Source organism: Hyperolius riggenbachi, chromosome 8 (genome assembly GCF_040937935.1).
Source record: "Hyperolius riggenbachi isolate aHypRig1 chromosome 8, aHypRig1.pri, whole genome shotgun sequence".
In the NCBI taxonomy this organism is placed as follows: Eukaryota; Metazoa; Chordata; class Amphibia; order Anura; family Hyperoliidae; genus Hyperolius; species Hyperolius riggenbachi.
Genome location: NC_090653.1, coordinates 75,268,625 through 75,284,713, shown reverse-complemented (window position 1 = coordinate 75,284,713; position 16,089 = coordinate 75,268,625). Strand labels below are relative to the sequence as shown.

The 16,089-nt window shown below is 45.9% G+C and overlaps 1 long non-coding RNA gene across 1 annotated transcript in view; it reads left to right on the top strand.

The window, feature by feature from the left end:
* The first annotated feature begins 323 nt into the window (after positions 1 to 323).
* LOC137528208 (uncharacterized) overlaps positions 324 to 16,089 on the top strand; it is a 41,126-nt gene continuing 25,360 nt past the window's right edge. The window contains exons 1-2 of the long non-coding RNA XR_011023317.1: positions 324 to 379; positions 2,291 to 2,433. This is a non-coding gene — a long non-coding RNA (uncharacterized lncRNA). The remainder of the gene's footprint in view (positions 380 to 2,290; positions 2,434 to 16,089) is intronic.

The following is a 16,089-nucleotide window of genomic DNA, read 5'->3' as shown; positions in this document are numbered from 1 at the left end:
TTTCATCTCGGATCCGCTTTAAAGATTAACAAATCTTAAAATGTAAAACACATACAAATAAGAAGTACATTTCTTCCAGAGTAAAATTAACCATAAATGACTTCTCTCCCATGTTGCTGTCACTTACAGTAAGTAGTAAATCTTACATCACCGACAGGTTTTGGCTTACTCCATCTCTTCATGGGGGATTCTCAGCATGACCTTTATTCTTTATAAATACACTCCCTGAAAAAGATTTATACAAACATGCTGGCCAGTCTCCCTGCTCGTTGTACACTTTTTTGGCAGTTGGACGGAACAACTGCCATTCACTAAGTCGGTGGGCACCGTGAGAGGAGAGACAAGTCCCATTAGGACCCAGAGCCTTCACTCTCCTTAGGTAAGTAAGTAAGTAAGTATATTTTTTAACGAAGTGGTTCCCATTGGCTTTAAGGCCATGCAGGGCAAATATTTAGCATGAGATAACAGTATTTAGCCTCACAATATTTTTATTTTAGCAGTGAAGGGACAGAATTAAAGGTTGTAGCCACAGGAATAAGCAACTGACAAATGTGAAATGGAAGGCAAAAAAGGATGCCTTTGAATTTGATGGGATGATGATGCCCCATTTCTGGAAGTCAAGTGCTATAATGGAAATGATTTTGCTATCGGATATTCCTTAGGCTGTGTCGCACCAGCATGCACAAGTTCTTACTAAGGCCTCAGTTCTCTCTTGGGCTGATAAAATAAGTTCTTCCATTCTTTGTATGCGATCTATTTCTAGAAACCAATCTGCGACTAAAGGAGTCTGTTGGGACTTCCCCAGTGTAGGAATTACAGCTTTAGCTGCAGTTAGCACGTGACAAATGAGAGATTTGCAGTGCTCAGGGAATGGGATAGGCAGAAAGTTCAGTAAGAGGCATTTTGGCATATTAACAGTGGGAAAGAGGCGCCTGGGTTATAATAAAACTGCGCTCAAAGCAATATTGCTGGTTTATACATCTTTGTTTATTTAGCAATTTTCATTATTGATCTGTGCTGATTCAGTTCTAGCATTGAGCATAGTTTATATTAATGTGGTGAACACTGAAAATTGGCCTGAAGAAGTGGCTTTTATATCCGCATGAAATGCATTGAAGAGGGCAAATAATTGTTTTTTTTTTAATTAACGTGACACTAAAGGACAAAAAAACAACAACTTTTGATATAATGAATTGTATGTGTAGCACGGATAATGAATAGAACATTAGTAGCAAAGAAAAGAGTCTCATTTTTATTTTCAGTTATCTATCTTTTTTGTTTTTTTTTTATAACATTGCATCATTCTCTCATATTTGCAATTACAAACCACACACTGTATTTTAAACTATGAAACAGAGCAGTGCTAATGATCCTTTAAACTCCCCTGCAGTAAAACCTTATCTAAAGCTGCCTATCACTGTTTCTTTGATGTACAAGTGCTTCAGAAAATAGGACCTTCTCTGACCCAAGGTGGATCAGAGAAGCTCTTTTGCATAGATAACAAGTGAAGTTTCTTAACTCTTCCTATACTGGAAACAAAACGAGACTGTTCTAATAATGTTCTATTTCTTAGCTGTACTACACATACAATTCATTGCATCATAATCATTATTTTCACTTCATATTCCCTTTAACCACCCTGGCGTTCTGATTAAATCGCCAGGGTGGCTGCGGGAGGGTTTTTTTTAAATAAAAAAAAAACTATTTCATGCAGCCAACTGAAAGTTGGCTGCATGAAAGCCCACTAGAGGGCGCTCCGGAGGCGTTCTTCCGATCGCCTCCGGCGCCCATAATAAACAAGGAAGGCCGCAATGAGCGGCCTTCCTTGTTTTGCTTATATCGTCGCCATAGCGACGAGCGGAGTGACGTCATCGACGTCAGCCGACGTCCTGACGTCAGCCGCCTCCGATCCAGCCCTTAGCGCTGGCCGGAACTTTTTGTTCCGGCTGCGCAGGGCTCAGGCGGCTAGGGGGGCCCTCTTTCGCCGCTGCTCGCGGCGAATCGCCGCAGAGCGGCGGCGATCAGGCAGCACACGCGGCTGGCAAAGTGCCGGCTGCGTGTGCTGCTTTTTATTTCATTAAAATCGGCCCAGCAGGGCCTGAGCGGCAGCCGCTGGCGGTGTTGGACGAGCTGAGCTCGTCCAGACCGCTCAGCTGGTTAATTGTGTGTCACCCCTGAGGAAAAGCAACTCCTTTTTCTCCTTTTATTGCTTTTAATGCAGTTTTATTATAACCTGGGCACCATTTGTACTGCTCTTTCGCTGTTAATATTGTCTACCCTCTCTTGGAAGGAGGCCTTCAACTGCATGCAACTGTACTGGTGGCCATTTTTTCACTCAGGAGAACAATCACAACTGAAGAGAGTCCATCTATCCCGAATAGAATTTCTCCGCATGCCTTATTGGTTGATTGACTACCTAAGCAACCTAATTTTGTGAGTGCCATTTATTATTATTATTATTATTATTATTATTCAGTATTTATAGCAATATTTCACCTAATTGGGTTCCATCTCTTCTTCTTTAAAGGGACACTTAAGTCAAACAAAAAAAATGAGTTTTACTCACCTGGGGCTTCCAATAGCCCCCTGCAGCTGTCCAGTGCCCTCGCCGTCTCCCTCCGATCCTCCTGGCCCCGCCGGCAGCCACTTCCTGTTTCGGTGACAGGAGCTGACAGGCTGGGGACGCGAGTGATTCTTCGCGTTCCTGGCCACAATAGCGCCATCTATGCTGCTATAGCATATATCATACACCATATAGCAGCATAGAGGGTGCTAATGTGTCTGGGAACGCGAAGAATCACTCGCGTCCCCAGCCTGTCAGCTCCTGTCAACGAAACAGGAAGTGGCTGCCGGCGGGGCCAGGAGGATCGGAGGGAGACGGCGAGGGCACCGGACAGCTGCAGGGTGCTATTGGAAGCCCTAGGTGAGTAAAACTCTTTTTTTTTGTTTGACTTAAGTGTCCCTTTAAGGTATATTCATGCTCCCTCACCCTCAGATTGAACAATGTTCAAAGTCCTATATGGAACTGTTTGCCAAATTAATTTCCTTCAGAATGAGCTGGAAATTTCACAGGAGCACACCGCTAGAATACGCAGCAATTCTGGTAGTTGAGTCATTCATTTTAATGATACTGGATCCACCCAGCTAAGGGAATTGTATAATGTTCCATTTCTAGAGGTCATTGAGGAAGGCAGTTAAAACTGGCTTGAGATTTCGATCAGATAGGATGATAACCAGTTGGGAATTTTAATACCTAGATATTTGATATGATCTTGTCTAGAGATTAATTTGAAGGTTTTAAAGATTATCTCGAGTTCAGCTTTTTCCATTGAAATGTTTAGTTCAGATTTGATGAAATTGACTTTGTCATTGCTATATTTCCCAAATTCTAGTAGTTCCTTTAAAATATTTAGTATAGATATCCTTGCAGATTTATGGGTTCCGTTATATACTGTGATGGCTTTAATGTCTGGGCTTTGGCATATAACTTGAGCTAAATGTTCCATTACTATAATAAACAGGAGGGGAAACAAAGGGCATCCCTGGAGTGTGCCATTGCTAATTCAAATGCTATTTGAGATTGAGTCATTAATGTGTATTTTGGCAGATGGGTTGGTATAGAAGGCCATTACAGATTTATGGAGGCTGTGTGAATGGTTAATGCCTACTTGGTCCATGGATCTTTTTAGAGGAACTCTCAATTCACGCAAGCAAAAGCATTTCCTGCATCGGTTTACAATAGGTGAAGTGGGATTTCGTTTTGCTTTGGCTTGATGTATTAAAAGTAGCGTTTTAATTGTGTTATCTTTGGCCTTTCTACGAGTGATAAATCCTTCCTGTTCTCTATGAATGATTGAGGGAAGGAATTTTAAATTATTTTTGCCATTATATTACTGTATAACTTGATGTCAAGATTTAAGAGAGAGATAGGATGATAGTTTTGACATAGTGAGCTATCTTTGCCAGGCTTAGGGACTATGATCATTGCTTCAAGACTTTCTATGAGGAGAGCTGGAGATATATCAACCCCAAGACTATTAACCTTTTAGCAGCCACATAAAGTAAAACTTTATGTGGCTACAGGGCCGAATGTGTTCTGCCGCTGGGGAAGTGTGCCTTCCCAAGCCTGGCAGGTTATGCATAGTGGTGCAGGGAGCTTTTATAGCTACCTGTTCCAGATACTGGACTGGCTTCTTCTCTTCATTCACCCACGGCACTGCACTCCCAGCATCCTTTTCTGACTTCCGATGATGTTATTACATGTGATCGTGGCTCAGAAGATAGTGTGTTTTCCATCACCACTCCTCTACCAACGGGTGGTGCTCCACCGCTGACACTATCTACTGAGCCCCAATCACATGTAATATCTAGATAAATTAAAAATAGACAAGGCACCTGGCCCGGATGGTATACATCCTCGGGTCCTAAAGGTATTAAGTTCAGTTATCGATAAACCCCTTTATCTTTTTTGTGACTCTCTTTCAACTGGCAAAGTTCCAGCAGATTGGCGTACAGCACACGTTTTCCCATTGTTTAAGAAGGGCAAAAAAATCAGATCAGGGAAATTATATACCTGTAAGCTTAACGTCAGTGCTGTGCAAACTATTTGAGGGGTGGATACTATACAAGACTTCACAGTAGAAAATACTCTTATTTCTCAGCATCAGCATGGGTTTACTAAAGACAGGTCCTATTTGACTAACATGCTCAGCTTTTATGAGGTAGTGAATGCTAATGTGGATATTGGGAATGCTGTAGATGTGATATACTTGGACTTTGCAAAGGCCTTGGACACTGTTCCCCACAAAAGTCTGGTGCAAAAGTTGAGAATGGAAGGACTGGGGAAGAGTCTGTGTGCATGGATAGGGAACTGGCTAATGGACAGAAAACAAAGAGTTGTGGTCAATGGATCTTTTTTCAAAATGGGTGACTGTTAGCAGTGGGGTCCCTCAGTGCTCAATGCTGGGTCCAGTACTCTTCAATTTATTTATTAATGATCTAGTAGATGCAGTAGGAAGTAGTGTTGCTATCTTTGCCAATAATACAAAATTGTGCAGAATTATCAACTCACAGGAAGATATTGACATTTTGCAACAAGACCTGGATAGGATGGCTATATGGGCACATAAATGGCAGATGAAATTCAGTGTTGAAAAATGTAAAGTCATGCATTTGGTCATACCAATGGTCTAGCATCATACAAAATAAACGGGATACAGTTGGGGACATCAAACTTGGAAAAGGATTTAGGAGTACTCATTGCCAACAAGTTAAATAATCATATTCAATGCCAAGCCGCTGCAGATAAAGCTAATAAAATTTGCATAACGATTTTGCATAACATTTGCATATAATTGATCATCCCTATTAGTTACCATTACTGCCAGCAAATATCCATTTATGGAGATAGTTTGCTTGTAACTCCTCAATTTCAGGTGTTGTCAGTCTGGAGATGGCTGTTTTGTTCAAGTATTTGTTATGAAACTGGGCAGAGGACCAGGGGAGGGGATGAACACAGCCTGCTGCAAAAACACAACCCAGAGATATTTTGCAATAGTGTTTATTGCACTGCAGTTTACATACAACATGCATGCTAGGAAACCACAAGACGAAGAACACAGTGTACACAACCTATGCATAGTCAACTACCATGCAAGAAAACCAAAATACCAGAGGATACAATGTGCAGAATCACTCTATATACAACGTGCATGCAAGAGAGCCACAATACAATTAAACTATAGTGTGCATAAAATACCCCAGTGAATCTATCTATCTAACTACTAAGCATATACACAGAAAATGCATACACATATACGCTTATACAGCAAGCAGGCAAAAAACAAGGTCAGGGCTAGGAATGATCACAGATATACAACATGTTTTGAGTTGATGCAAATGTATGCACATTTTTATGCAAATGTATGCAGCTTAAAAATGGACCAATCAATTTTAACCTGGGTTTAAATTTATTTGGTCCATTTTCAAACTGCATATATTTGCATACAAATTTGCCTAATTTGGGATCAATTTGCATGTCATTGATCATCCCTAGTCAGGACGGAATGCAAGGTTTGGCAATATATAAGCAAGTAAAGTGCTGATCAAGCATTGATCAGAACCTGGGTTGTCCAAAGACTTAAAGCTAGCAGCGTACACATTTCTGGCAATGCTGAGCTTTTACAGAGCTCTTAAAGGACAACTGAAGTGAGAGGAATATGGAGGGTGCCATAATTATTCCTTTTTAAACAATACCAGTTGCCTGGCAGCCTTGCTGATCTATTTGGCTGCAGTAGTGTCTGAATAACCCCAGAAACAAGCATGCAGCTAATCTTGTCAGATCTGACAATAATGTCAGAAACACCTGATCTGCATATGCTTGTTCAGGGTCTGTGGCTAAAAGTATTAGAGACAGAGGATCAGCAGGACAGCCAGACAACTGGTATTGCTTAAAAGGAAATAAATTTGGCAGCCTCCACATACCTTTCGCTACAGTTGTCCTTTAAATAGGGAGACCACACCAGCTGCAGGCCATAGTCAGCACAAAACCCCATTTGCAGTTAGGCCAGGAAATTACAAGGGCTGTTTCTAGACAGAATAGAGCCACCTTCTGTTGGACAGTGAAAGTCCAGGGCAGCTAAAATCAATACCGCCACCAGCAGATAGAAAGTGGCAGAACATAATTCCTAACAGTATTTCTGCATGTCAGATTGTAAAAAAGGTGTAATAGGGATTTTTATTATTTATCTGAAGATTTTAAAGTTTGCTATATTATTAATTAAATATTTTTAATATCCCTTGTTTATCATAATATGTATTCCTTCTTTTATTTTCACTTTTTACTTAAAGAGAAACTCCGACCAAGAATTGAACTTTATCCCAATCAGTAGCTGATACCCACTTTTACATGAGAAATATAATAATTTTCACAAACAGACCATCAGGGGGGCGCTGTATGACTGATTTTGTGCTGAAACCCCTCCCACAAGAAGCTCTGGTACCGTACGGTACTCTGGGCAAACTGCCACAATGTAACAATGTTCACAGACAGGAAATGGCTGTTTATAGCTGTCTGTTAAAGCCAGAACAGCTAGAAACAGCTACATAACCTGCCCACAGTAAAAATGTCACCATGTAATACATGTCAGAATGTGAATCTGGGAGAGGAAAGATTTTACAATGAGCAAACACTGACTAAATCATTTATACATAATTATTGTAAAAATGAAGCACTTTTTTATTACATTATTTTCACTGGAGTTCCTCTTTAAAGGACCCTTTATACAAAGATGCCACACACATGCCACTATTGGCAGTTGAACTGTGCTACTGCAATCCAGGGAATGATCTTAAAGAGAACCTAAACTGAAAAGTAAAATTCAAAATAAACATAAATACGTCATACTTACCTCCTGTGTAGTAGTCTAACCAATCTCTTTCTACTCTCCTGCGTACTGTTAGTCCACTGTGATCAATGGAATTCTCCGTCCTCCATTTTGAAAATGGCCATTACGCCATAACAGCTTCCTCGTCAGCACACTGTTAAACTGTAATATCACCCACTTGAGCCATAGGGAAACATGGACATTACCTTGCACATCAGGCCTCTTTCACTGTAGGACGTTGCATTTTGATGCGACGTTAAAGTCGCAGCGCAAATTACAATGCAATGGCCAAAAAAAGTCGCAACGCAACTTAATGCCCCGTTATCTTTGCATACAGTAGAGCATACCGGCAATGAAAAGTATGTTTCCAAGTCATTACTGAGCATGTGCAAACAGTCCAACGCAGCTAATAATGTGCATAACGCACTGCATGCAGTACTTACACTTAACGTGCAGCGTTAGTCACCAACGCAACGTGTGCACTGTGAATGGGGCATTGATTTTTCATTGCAGTGAGTTATTCTGCGTTAAATGTTGTTTTAACGTGCGACTTTAACGTCACGCTGTGAAAGAGGCCTCAGTTGAACCTGACAGCAGCTGATATATAACTGACAGCAACTGGTATATTTCAGTTCTGACAAAATCTTGTCAGAACTGGAAGGGAACACTGTAGGAAGAAAATGGTGAGCTTCTGAGAGGAACTGATGGTGAGGTAAGTATGTAATACTCATTTGCAGCTACATCGTGTGTTTATTTTAAATAATTTTACTCAGTTTAGGTTCCCTTTAAAAGAAAAGGGAACTTGTCTAAAACCTGTCTAAAGCTGCCAGATTAATACTAGGTACTATAAGTAATGGCTACATAGGAAAAAATGCATTTAATTCTGAAACAAATGTATAGTTATGCAGTATGTATACTGTACATAATATGGTATGTATTCTAAAATACAGTTTTTTGTAATAGTGGTTCTTTAACAGAATAGGAGTAGCTGCCTGGTCCTGACGGCATGCTGCAGCAATCATTCTGCCACATTTATTAGACCCTTCATAAAGTCTATTCTGGGGTCAGGTTATATGTTTTTTTGTATTCGCTATCAATCAATTGTTTCAATTACTGTTGGTTCTCTGAGAGTTTTTCCAATATTTCAGGATCCAGAGAAGCCTTGTGTTGGGATTCTAGTTTTATTAATGTGTCTTGTAGTTGTCAAAATTGGGTGCCCTCGTTGTGCTTTATTTGTGAGACACACTGGACTTAGTTACCTCTGATTATGCATGTGTGGATGTTCCATGGGGTCACTGGGGTATGCCAGGCATGTTACAGTGACTGCCTATAAATTCTTTTACATTCTGCAGTCTGCCTGATTTGGTGCAGTTGTCCTGGAAGAGAGCTGGATTTAATCTCCAAGGGAGTTATTTTTTATTAGGTGAGGTCTGATTTACAGTTTAAAAGTAAATTGGATTGTGGTCAGAGAAGGGTTTGGAGACTATTGTAGTAACTGGGTCATGCAGCAGCAGGGCCTATGCATTGTGCAAATAATCTATCCTACTAGAAGAATTAATGGGGGGGAGGGGGAGAGGGAATACAAGGGGGAATCTTTGAATGTAATATTTAGAATCCTCCAAATACATACTACCTGAAAGGACACAATTATTTCAAAGAGTCTAAGAGCGCTCTTAAAAACTGTAGATTTTCCTCTGGAGGAAAGCAGTGGGGTGTGAAGATGGCCATTTACCATACAATGCCACGGACAATCGATCCTTTCTGATCATCGTTAAATGATCAGTAGTTCCCACTAATTTCCAAAACCAGCTAATTTCATCAGATTAATGGAATTGATCCATTTTTCAGATCGATCCCATCAATATGATCGGATTGGTCAGTAGGTTTTTATCCATTAGGGGGCATGACCGATTGTTTCTGATCGAACATAACAATGATCACAAATGAACGATTGTCTGTGGGATTGTATCATTAATGGCCAATTATAATGCTATTTAGTGGTGCTCAGCAGAGCTCGAATATTCGAGTAGCTCGAATATTCGAGCTCTTTTTCAGCTATTCGAGCTCGGTATTCGAGCTCCGAATAGCTGGAGCTATTCGAATGGGCTATTCGAGTGAACTCGAATAGCCCATTCACTATTCGCGCTATTCGAGCTAACAGCGCTATTCGAGCTCGAATACCGAGCTCGAATAGCGTCATAGCCCAGATTGATGTCCTTAGAGCCAATCAGAGGGCTCCCAGGCCCTCTGACGGCAGCCAATCACTGAGGGGGACCCTGGCCAGCCCCTACCCTATAAATAGCGGCCGCCATGTTCCGTTTCTCCGTCCTTGCCCGACTTTGCACAGAGAGAGATCTGCTCCTTTGTGCGTTGGCTTAGCAAGAGCTTTATTGTGGTCATTTACCTAGCGTTTTTGCTCACATACACCTCCTATATACACCTATATTGTTGTTAGTTAGATAGACATTGTATTTTAGTTAGTAGCTTTTGTGTTACATAGAGAGAGACTCAGACAGCTGCTGCAGGCTTACAGCTTTAGGCCTCAGGGCCTTGCCTGTGTGGGCAGCTGTTCTCTCCTGTCCTCTGTTTATTTCTCATCTATACCAGTATTTCTGCTATCCTTTAGTACTGATTGATTGTATTTTGTATTGTAGTTATATACTGTAACTGTACTAGGACACTCACTCAGTCACTGTTCATAGGCTACTAGCTCCTGCGTGTGCGTGCACTCACTGTCTGTGTACTGTACACACACTCTATTTCCTTCTGAATAGTTATATACTGTAACTGTACTAGGACACTCACTCACTGACACTGTTCATAGGCTACTAGCTCCTGCGTGTGCGTGCACTCACTGTCTGTGTACTGTAGTGTACACACACTCTATTTCCTTCTGAATAGTTATATACTGTAACTGTACTAGGACACTCACTCACTGACACTGTTCATAGGCTACTAGCTCCTGCGTGTGCGTGCACTCACTGTCTGTGTACTGTAGTGTACACACACTCTATTTCCTTCTGAATAGTTATATACTGTAACTGTACTAGGACACTCACTGTCACTGTTCATAGGCTACTAGCTCCTGCGTGTGCGTGCACTCACTGTCTGTGTAGTGTACACACACTCTATTTCCTTCTGAATAGTTATATACTGTAACTGTACTAGGACACTCACTCACTGACACTGTTCATAGGCTACTAGCTCCTGCGTGTGCATGCACTCACTGTCTGTGTACTGTAGTGTACACACACTCTATTTCCTTCTGAATAGTTATATACTGTAACTGTACTAGGACACTCACTGTCACTGTTCATAGGCTACTAGCTCCTGCGTGTGCGTGCACTCACTGTCTGTGTACTGTACACACACACACTCTATTTCCTTCTGATTACTGATTGATTATTGTAATTTCTGGTTGTACTTACTGTTACTACTTACTGTACTAGTAGGGACACTCAGTCACTGTTCATAGGCTAGCTCCTGCGTGTGCGTGCACTCACTCACTGTCTGTGTACACACACTCTATTTCCTTGTGATTATTACTACTGATTATTGTAACTTCTAGTTGTACTTACTGACTCTGTTACTACTTACTTACTGTACTAGACACTCACTCAGTCACCTCGCCCACCAACCCACTCCATTAAAGTACCCCACTTTTCACCCGCCCTTTTAAAAAAACATTTGTGTTTACGCCCAAAACATCGAAGATGTCTGGAAGTGGCAGCCAGCGCGGTCTGGGCAAGGGGAAGGGCAGCAAGGAAATCAGGAGGAGAGGGAGCAGCATTGTGGCAAGCCGCGGGCGCGGCCGCACCCCCATGCACAGTTCCGCAGCAGCAGCAGCAGCGTCAGTGGCTAACATTCCTCCTATAGCCACTGGCTGTGGACGCCTTGGGCGCCGCCCAGCAGGAGCATCTGCAACTCACGCTGCAGAGACACAGCAGCAGCAGCGTGTAGCACCTGCTCCGATTTTCCTCCAGCCGGGTCGGAGACGTCCCATTGAGGAAAAGGATGCAGACACTGTGGTGCAACTGATGACGGAGGATGAGCAGCCCGCCATCAGCTCTGCATCCGAGGCCTCCACCCTCACCACCACCACCACCACCCCTGTTCGCAGCAGCCGCCCAGCAGGGCCTGGGGAGGAGGCCAGTTCACCGTCAGTCGCCGACCTGTCACTCAGCACTCTTTTGACCCCAGGCATGATGAGTCAATTGTCTGCTGTTGTTGGCGATTTGGAGGAGGAGATGCTGATGGGCACTTTGGGGGATGAGGGATTGGACAGCAAGACTGTGGCGACAGTCAAGCAACCCATCCATGCATCAGGAGAGGAGTTTGGGGGGTCATCATCCCAGCAGGACATGTTTCAGGAGGGGGAGGATGATGATGACACGGTGACAGACAGAGACTGGGTGCCACCAGCTCCAGGGGATGTTGTCATCAGCAGCTCTGAGGAGGAGGAGGAGGATGCGCTTGTGGGCCTTGCAAGGAGGCGCATCATTGCAAGCATTGGCAGCAGTAGGCAGGTCCCACAGCCTGCTGGTGTCTCAGGCTCAGCAGCAGCAGCAGCAGCATCTGCCAGTACCACCACCAGCCACACCCAAGCCCCCCCCCCCCAACCACCACAGGGAGACAGGCAGCAGCGGTTCCATGCCATAGGGGGTTGTTTTTGTCACCAATCTGGCGCTTTTTCACCATGCCCACAGTGTACAGCAAGTACGCCACTTGCAACCACTGTCAGCGGAAGTTGAGCAGAGGTGCAGACCCCTTAAAGTTCAGCACCAGCTCGCTCATCAACCACCTTGCTGCGAAACATTTCCACCAGCATGAGGAGTTCCAGAGGCTGAAGGCATCTGGTGCTGGCAGTGGCACCACACCCATCACTGCACAGCCTTCAGTAGCAGCAGCAACAGCAGCCACCCGCCCTCCTGCTCCTCCAGCAGCACCAGCAGGAGTGCGGAAACGCACTGCTCCTCCCCCCTCTGCAACTCCTGCCGCCGACACTGAGGCCTGTTCTGGCAGCCAGTCCTCAGTGGCCTCCTCTGCTGTGTCTGCTGATTCCCGTGCCAGCAAAAGGCCACGCCAGAGCCTTTTGAGCGAGTCCTTCCAGGGGGTGGTTAGGGCTCTGCCTCCCAGCAGCCGTCGCGTGCGGCAGCTGAACGGCTTGCTGGCACGGGCCATGTGCTCCCAACTCCTGCCGTACATGCTCGTGCAGGAGGGGAGCGACATTCGTGCGCTGCTTGCTTGCGCAGCCCCAGACTGGCAGCTCCCCAGCAGACACTTCTTCGCCCGCAAGGCCATTCCTGCACTGCACCGCTTTGTGATGGCCAATGTGGAGCGAGGGCTGGAGCACGCGGTTGGTGAAAGGGTCCACGTCACCATGGACTCCTGGAGCAGCCGCTTCGGGACAGGCCGCTACCTGTCCTTCACTGTCCACTGGGTCAGCTTGGTGGAAGGGGGTGAGGATGGGAGAGCAGCAGCGGGCACAGCAGCAGCAGCAACACAGTGGGTGGTGCCACCCCGCAGGGTCGGGGGAACTGCAGCAGATTCCTCCGATCCTCTGCCATCCTCCGGCACACCTGGCCAAACCCCCCGCCTCAGCAGCAGCGTGAAGGCCCGCCACTGCCAAGCGCTGCTGCACTTGGTCAGCCTTGGGAAGACCAAGCTGACGGCAACCCATGTGTTGGCCAAACTCCAGGAGCAGGAGAGGATTTGGCTGACCCCCAGAGGCCTCAGAGTCGGAGAGGTGGTGGCCGACAATGGGGCCAATCTGGTTGCCGCAATAGACAGGGGAAACCTGACCCACATCCCCTGTCTTGCCCACGTGCTGAACCTGGTGGTGCAGAAGTTCTTGCGCACCTACCAGGGGATGGGCGAACTGCTGTAAATGGCAAGGAACGTTGTGCGTCACTTCCGGCGCTCGGCTGCAGCCTGTGCGAGCCTGGAAGACGTGCAAAAGGAGCTGGAGCTGCCACGCCATTGGCTGATCCTTGACGTTCCGACTCGCTGGAACTCCACCCTGGCGATGTTGGAGTGTCTGGTTGAACAGAAGCACGTTGTCAACCAGTACCTTGCCCTGGCCACTGTTTCCGCCGCTCAGAGAAGGGACAAGACCAGCAACATCCCGTCCATCGTCCCCGATGATGACTGGAGGCACATGCAGCAGGTGTGCTTAGTGCTGGCTCCCTTTCTGCAGGCCACTAACATGGTGAGCAGGGACCATGCTATGGTCTGCGAGTGGGTGCCCCTGGTTTGTCTGCTGAACAGGGCCCTCGATGCTTTGCTGGAACAGGGAGCGGCAGCCTTGGACCAGCAGGAGCGGCAAGCAACTGCACAGTCCACCTCTGAGGGGGAGGAGGAGGAGGACTTGGTGGAGGTCCCTGACCTTGCTGCTGATGAGGGGGATCAGCACAGCGCAGCTGAGTTGGTGCGGGGGTGGAGAGAGGATGAGGTGGCAGAGGAGGAGGATGAGGAGGACAGCACTGCCGTCGATGTGCCAGCAGACGTGGCCCGCCTCTTCCCAATGGCAGCGCACATGCTGACGTGCCTGCGCAGGGACCCCAGGGTGATCCAGATGAAGCAGAGGGAGGACATCTGGATCAGCATGATGTTGGACCCGCGCCTCAAGGGGAAGTTGAGCCAGTTCCTGCCGCCTGCAGGAGGAGACCCAGCGCAACAAATAAGGAGCTTGCAGCAGGCCCTTGTTGAGCGCTTGGAGGAAGCCTTCCCCCAGCCTTCCACCCCCACTGTCCAGCCAGCACAGAGGCAGCAGCAGGTGCCTGCATCCAGCAGCAAGCGCCCCACAGACCTGCTGTCTCTCAGCCATGAGCTCTACAGGACTGTAGAGGCTCCGGCAGCAGTGACTAGAGAGGAGGTGCATGCAGCAGCATCCTCCTCCGGTCACAGCCAGCGCCTGACCCGCATGGTGGCTGACTACATGGGGTCCTACAGCGGGCTTAACAGCGATGCCCCTGTTGATCCCATGGAGTATTGGGTCAAGCGCCTGGAGATCTGGAGCGAGCTGGCGCAGTACGCCCTGGAAGTGCTGTCCTGCCCCCCTTCCAGCGTGCTGTCCGAGCGCTGCTTCAGTGCAGCTGGTAGCGTGGTCACCGAGAAACGCTCACGTCTGTCTCACAAGTCTGTGGACAGACTGACGTTTTTCAAGATAAACCAGGCGTGGGTGGAAGGCGAGTTCCTGGCCCCTGTTGTCGGCGAGAGGGGGACATGAACTAGCTGCCGGAACTTAGAACCATCGTTAATGTGCCTTACCACCCTTTACCACCTCCTGGCTCCTGCTCACTAAGCCAGCCTGGTTCACTTTGACTATTACGTCGCCTGCAGCCACACATTTTACAACTACAGTGGACTGCTGTGTACTGCCCTTCTGCTGTCTGTCTGTGTTTCCCACTGCCAGGGTACACAGATTTACATTCTGCTGCCACTCTGCCACCAGCTATTACGTCAAAAAATAGCTATAGATCTGTGTAATTTGTTTTACAAACAAAACCAAAAAACCATAAAAAAAAAAGGTTTAATTTTTCTGAGGTGCCCGGGTTGAAAACTGTGTTGTCCCAGTTGTGTATTGGACACGATGTGGGCTGCACGACCGCTGTCTGGGACCTCCTGTTGTGTTTATTTACAGCCCTGGTATCACCCGCTAGGTACCAGGGCTATTATGTCACGCTGCCTGCCTGCTGCCACACTCACACTACTCCTCCATTCCTCCTGCTGCTGCTGCTGTCTGTCTGTGTTTCCCACTGCCAGGGTACACAGAATTACATTCTGCTGCCACTCTGCCACCAGCTATTACGTCAAAAAATAGCTATATCTGTGTAATTGGTTGTAAAACCAAAACTACAAAACCATAAAAAAAAAAAGGTTTAATTTTTCAGAGGTGCCCGGGTTGAAAACTGTGTTGTCCCAGTTGTGTATTGGACACTATGTGGGCTGCACGACCGCTGTCTGGGACCTCCTGTTGTGTTTATTTACAGCCCTGGTATCACCCTCTAGGTACCAGGGCTATTATGTCACGCTGCCTGCCTGCTGCCACACTCACACTACTCCTCCATTCCTCCGGCTGTTGCTGCTGTCTGTCTGTCTGTGTTTCCCACTGCCAGGGTACACAGAATTACATTCTGCTGCCACTCTGCCACCAGCTATTACGTCAAAAAATAGCTATATATCTGTGTAATTTGTTTTACAAACAAAACCAAAAAACCATTAAAAAAAAAAGGTTTAATTTTTCAGAGGTGCCCGGGTTGAAAACTGTGTTGTCCCAGTTGTGTATTGGACACGATGTGGGCTGCACGACCGCTGTCTGGGACCTCCTGCCTGCTGTGTTTATTTACAGCCCTGGTATCACCGCTAGGTACCAGGGCTATTATGTCACGCTGCCTGCCTCATTGACTGCCTGCTGCCACACACTCATCCTCCTCCTCCTGCTGCTGAATTTACCTCCTGCTGTCTGTGTGTTTCCACTGCCAGGGAGCACATACAATGGCGCTTCCAACATGCGTGCGCCACCAGCTATTTGTTACGCTCAAAAATAGCTGCATTTCTTTAAAAAAAAATTGAAAAGAGAAATAGGTGAAGAAGAAGAAGAAGAAGAAGAAGAAGAAGATATAGAAAAAGAAGAAGAAGAAGAAGAAGAAGAAGAAGAAGAAGAAGATATAGAAAAAGAAGAAGAAGAAGAAGAAGAAGAAGA